Source organism: Cyclopterus lumpus, chromosome 8, assembly GCF_009769545.1.
Source record: "Cyclopterus lumpus isolate fCycLum1 chromosome 8, fCycLum1.pri, whole genome shotgun sequence".
Classification (NCBI taxonomy): Eukaryota; Metazoa; Chordata; class Actinopteri; order Perciformes; family Cyclopteridae; genus Cyclopterus; species Cyclopterus lumpus.
In genome coordinates, this window is record NC_046973.1 from 21563959 (window position 1) to 21569958 (window position 6000).

The window sequence follows — 6000 nt, forward strand, 5'->3', positions numbered from 1 at the left end:
GGGGGCCAGGCTGTGAGGGTTGGGGGGCCAGGCTGTGAGGGTTGGGGGGCCAGGCCTTCTCGACACTTTCTTTTATTCAATTGTATTCATTTTTCTTACATTTCCTCCACCTCTCTTCCTTTACACTCCCCCTATCTGGTCTCTCCATTATTAATGCACCAGGGTTCTTTGGAACTTATTTTAAAGTGTTTGTGTTTGCACTGAAGTCCAACCCCCCCCCCCCCCCCCCCCCCCCCCCCTTTAGAAGCAATCCTGTAATAATGTGCTACTGCTGATAGTATTGAACTACAAAGACAATGAAGCTAGAGCTTTGGGCTCTTCCTGTTATAACAGCATTTATTAGTGAAATTGAAAGGAAGTGGTTTTTTGTTGCTTTAATGGCATATGTATTTGAGAAATAGTATAGATAGATGGAGAGCCTTTGGGTCTACTAGCTGCAGGCTTTTGCTCAACAACTGTTAAATACACAAAAAGGGAGGTTCATTAATTAATAAGGAAATTACACTGCATGACGCCAGCTGAGGTTCTTTATAACATAGATCGTGACCACCGCGGTGTTCAAGTTGATAATATATCTTCAATATTCACTTGAAATATAATTATTTGTCAGTACTAATTGATGACTGTGGTTTTGCGTAATTTGTCTGAGAAAGCATCCGCTCTTATGTCTCATTGCATTGTGGTGTTTTTAATTTTTGAAAGCATTAAAGTGCTTTACGATCATTACATTTGTATTACACTGACCTGCCACTGTAACCAAGGTGATACTTACTTACTACTCTCGCCACTGATTCTCCTTTGGCTCTGCTCATAATTTAACAAATTAACAAAATGTAATCACCCATGATTTGATTATGAGGATGTTTATCAAATCAACTTTTCACAGAGCACATTTTGACATAATCACAGGTGTAAATAGTCCAATTAATGATGGCTGCATTCCATTTAGCTGCTTCTCTGCCAGGGTGCTGGCATTGTGCATGCTGGCTTACTGTCACAGCTTACTGGGATGTTTTAATGCCACTATTCTCTATCATACAGGTGGATGTTTTGGCAATTTAATATTAAAGACCATTCCGCTTACGTGCTAATGGTCAACGTATTCAGTCAAACTGTAAAAAATAAATAAAAATGCTCCAGGCAAAAGTCAGTTACTCCTGCTGCTGCCTTTTCCAGTTCATCTCATATGCTGTAAAACATTTCATATCACATGCATATCCTCCCGTACTGTATTTCCCCTAAATACTGGTGGGTCCATATCTTAATGAGGTACACGTGTTTTACTCCAACGTCAAGCTCCTGCCAGATGGATGCTTTTTAGTTGTTGTTTCGGGCTTTGCACACCTGTTCAGTTTGTACTGTTTCTGTCCCTGAGTGGGAGTAAGCAACTGAATTCGTCACTTCATCTATTCATATTTCAGGTTGTGGCAGGAGTTGGGTAATATCCTCGCGGTCATCTCCGCCTCCTCCCTCTCTCACACTGCGGTGTCAATGAGTCTTTCGTGTGGGGATGCAGATGAAGTTTAGGACACACATCATACATCTCTATTGCCTTTAAAAACATCAGCCACAACTCGTCTTCCAAACTCACTTTTTCTTTCTTGCACACTCACCCGGAGTGAGAGAAAGTGGAAGAGCAGATAGTGTCTTTTAAGATCGTCAGACATCAATGCCGTCCCCCTCAGCCCACAGCAGATGAGGAGCCACAGAAGTCTTCCCAGTAGCAGTCAGACAGCGATAGCAGGCCGTCCTCATCGAGAGCGAGAACTTCAAATAGGCCTCCAGATTGAAGCACCTGCACACACCGGAATACACACCAACACAGACTCAGACACACGCGAAGAGCTCGCTTGCAGAAGAAGGTCTCCCTTCAAGCGTCAAACTGCGAGATCCACACCAATGCGCTGAGTCGGGGATACAGCAACGACGCTCTCTGAAGAAAAGGGAAGCGATCAGAGAGGAAACTGATTGCCACAGTGTCAGGCACTTCCCCAAAAAGCTCTCCAACCTCACCACGACTTGGTAAACAGATCTTTTTTTGTTCCTAGCTGTATTAATTTTAACCACAAGGCTCACAAGGCGTCTAGAATTACCACCAAGCTGTCAGGCTGCAGTGATGGGAGGGTTACTTTTTAAATGTAATGGGGTACAAATTACGACCCCATTAAAAATCTTAAAAGTAATCTAACTCATTTAATTGCTTCAAGTACAGTTACATTAATTTGTGTAATTAAATTACATAACTCATATACATGTAAACAGTAACTTTGCAGTATGATGAGACGTCCTATGTTAGGCATTCAATGCTCCTGCGGTATCATCACAAGCAATGGGCATCAGCTTTGAACATTGTACGGTGTATTGAGAATTTGTCAAAAGGTACAAATGTGTGTTTACAAATATTTCTTTCTATAATCAAGTGTCAATCTCCTATTAGTAGTGCAGGGTTGCACCATTTTAATTAGTACATTTATTAACCTTATTAGGCAGATCGGAGTGTGACTGATATACATTAAATGCAGTGTCTACATCAAATGTTGTATAAAATTAAGTGTTTCCGGCATCACTTCAATTCTTTCATTCACAGCCAGCTGCAGACTTGTTTTGTGTTCAATTTCTGGCCTCATGTTACCTTATAAAAAGTCAGCTCTACATGGTGAAGTGCACCGATTTTCAACTTGGGAAAAGAGAGCAGAGGTATCAGATGTGTTCTCAATATCAGCATAAACCCTGAGTCGAGATATCAAAATGTGTATTGGGAGCAAAAAGAAGGATTGGTGCTACTCTGGTAATCTCCCTCTATATTGTATTCTCATTTTTACGCAATTTTTATGGCATATGAAATTCATAACAACAAGAATAATCTTGGGCTATTGGTAATATATCTTCTTTTAACAATTGTCTTTAATGTGAGCAATATCATGCATCCCTTAAAGTGAACCCACTGTGCTGAATACAAAACACAGCAACAGGAGGCGTGTGTGAACGCTTTGAGATGCATGTGTGTGCACAACTGTGGGTACAATTAGGAATTGGAGCAGAAAGGAGAGGGGGATGCCTCCTCCCCGTCCCCCTCTGAGACGGCTATAAAAGGATATCTGATGTGGATGCAGCGACTGAAGGCCGGGAGGACACAAAGGGTGCTATATCACCGTGGCCTTCGGAGCCAGTGGGTGTTCCTTACTGCCAAGTGACTCCATGAAACCGATTCAAAACATGCAGATCAGCTTGCACACCTGCAACCAGGGGAAGGACTGAGCGAGCCGGCGATAGAGAAAGAGAAGGGAGCAGAATTGCTTCTCCGAATGATTTCCCCCTGTGCCATTAGCCGAGACCATGAGACGCTGGCTGGTTTACTGCCCCCACAAACACAATGCCACAGAGCATGTAGTGGATCGTATACATCTAACAGAAAGATGATCAAATTTCATTCTCAACTATTTTTATAATCGATTATAAGCAACTGGAGCCTGAGCTCAAAGTACTGCAAACATACAGATACAGAAACATGTTGTTTTTATAGAAAACCATGGCAACAAGAATACAACAACACCATAAAAAGAGTTACCACTTAAGGACAAATCTAAGTGTTTAATTAGAGACACCACCACACCCCTCCTGAAAACTCATGTGACCTGACTTCACTGTCTCGTGGCAGGTTGGTAAAACATAGCTCCTTTGCATTAATAATGGTCCAAATCTGGACAGGGAACCTGTAAGAAGTAAGAGTTCAGTTTTCCATCAGGATCGACTGAGGCTCAGGTGGATGCTCAACCAGGCTTACATGGCATTGACATTTATAATTAATGTCTGCAGGGACAAGGCCTAGATGAGCTTTAAAATCCATTTCTAAAGGAGACAGGTAACCAGTGGAGTGAAACTAAGATATGTGTAATTAGGGTCCCGCTGTCAGGTTTGCATTCTGAAGATACGGAATGATAAAACAATGGATTAGGTTTGATTTTGGATGCGTTTCTCAAAGAAATGCATTCTTCACCTGCTTATCAAACAGGAGGTTGCTACGTTCTATTAATAGTTTTCAGTCATGTGACTGGCGCGGAGACCTGGAGGGCAAAACAATGTTCCAACATGGCGGCTTACGCCTGTCAAATGCAAACTGAAAGTCTGAGGCCTGTTTGACCCATATAGAGCAACCGCTGCCACATGTCAATCACTATAAACAGCTCGGTCGCTGCCGAAGAGGATCCTCCCTTTGCTGCTGCCGGGATGGAAGAGTAGAACAGTGCAGACACTGATCTGAACGTCTGGATCAGGCAATGCCGTCAAAGCAAAGATGTGTGCTAATTAGAAATGTGATGTTGGTGTCAAAGATTACACCACTTCTTGTCAACATATGTTCACACCTAACTGGGAATTAAGGGCTTATTTCAACCAAACCAGAGTTGGTGATTGTTGGAACAGAACCAAGAAAGTTTTGATGAGTTATAATTGGTCTGAATGAAGTATTTTTTTTACAGTGAGCGAGCGTAAATTCACTGTTTGTGTCAATGGAGTCTTGTTGCATTGAGCAGGGCATAAATGTGGCTATCAGGACAACAAAAAACGACCTTTTTGCATTCTTCTTGGCAGCGTTACTTCTCTCCCACTGTCAGGTTAACTATCCCTCCAGTTTAAATGACCCACCTGTGACAGCCGGGCTCTGGAGGAGGAGTAAAACCTTCCTCTGTTACCAGCTTTCAGAATACAAAATGCTCCTTTTGTTTTACAAAGCACTTGCTGGTCGGCCTTCACAGAACATCTCAGACATGCTGTCAGTTTATAACTGAAGCAGATCTCTCTGTTCACAAGGTGAACTCTCCGTGTGGCCACTTTCTCAGTCCGGTGAGATGGCTTTGAGGATTCGACCCCGCTACCCTAAGACCTGCTCCAACACCCTTTTCTTTTAATTTCAAACTGAAGACCTTCTCTTTCCCTTTATCACCAAACACCATTAGTGCAGTATGCTGTCGTTTGCTGGCATTTGAAGACAAAGAATGGAATGGCAGCTTTGACATAGGACTGTTGTTAAAGTGGTGAATTAAACTCTTTTAAATGACAGCCATTGGTATTATTGTATTGTGTTCATGACTGTGGCAAACACTTTGTGTCCGACTTTAAATGGACGGGTACTTGATCAAAGAATTCTTGCAAATACTTTTTTCCAGTTATTGTGAAAGCTTTAATAGACAAACTGTAGAATGTGAGTTACACTTGGCTCATGAAGAGATAGCAAGGCTTAAATGGTCCTTGAAAACCACTGAAATGTAGAGGGAAATATTAGACCTTTGAAGTTTTGAAATCGAATGGCATAAAACAACTTAAAACTATTGAAACTGATTTGCTAGTGGATGTGAAGATTCTGGTAAATGGTTGTACTTCATGTGAAACAGTGACTCATAATGGCACTTAAATCTAATTATAGTTATGAATGACCTCCTGATATTGTCGTCATCATTTAAAAATAGAAAACGAAAAACATCAACCCCACTACGATGGTCCTTAATATGAAATATTTTATTTCTTATTTCACAGTGTGGATCATCTGCTCAGACAAATTAACGAGTGGAGGCACATCTGTGACACCACATTATGGTCTGATTTATGGGATACATTCCACTCCATTTGTTTAATATGGCACAGCTACCTTAAAGCCAAATCCTCTCCAAGCCAGAAAAAGCCGGTGGCTCACGGATGAAAAGGTAGAGGAGAAAGTTGGGGGATGGGGGAGGGGGGCACGGAGAAGTGGCAAGAGGCTTTCAGGGGGAAAAGGTGGGCGTGTCAACTTTCAGAGGGGCATCACGCTAACGATAACCATTTAGTGTGATGGGATGCATTATGGGAATTCCTACTCTGATGTTCAGCAATACACGATTAAAGCTTCTTTATGTGGAACTTAAATCATTCAGACTCAATTAAATGTCATTCAATTAGATGTCCCTACAAACCGATTTCAATATTGCTTTTCCCTGTTTGTTGAAATAATAACTGGCGTGCTTCACA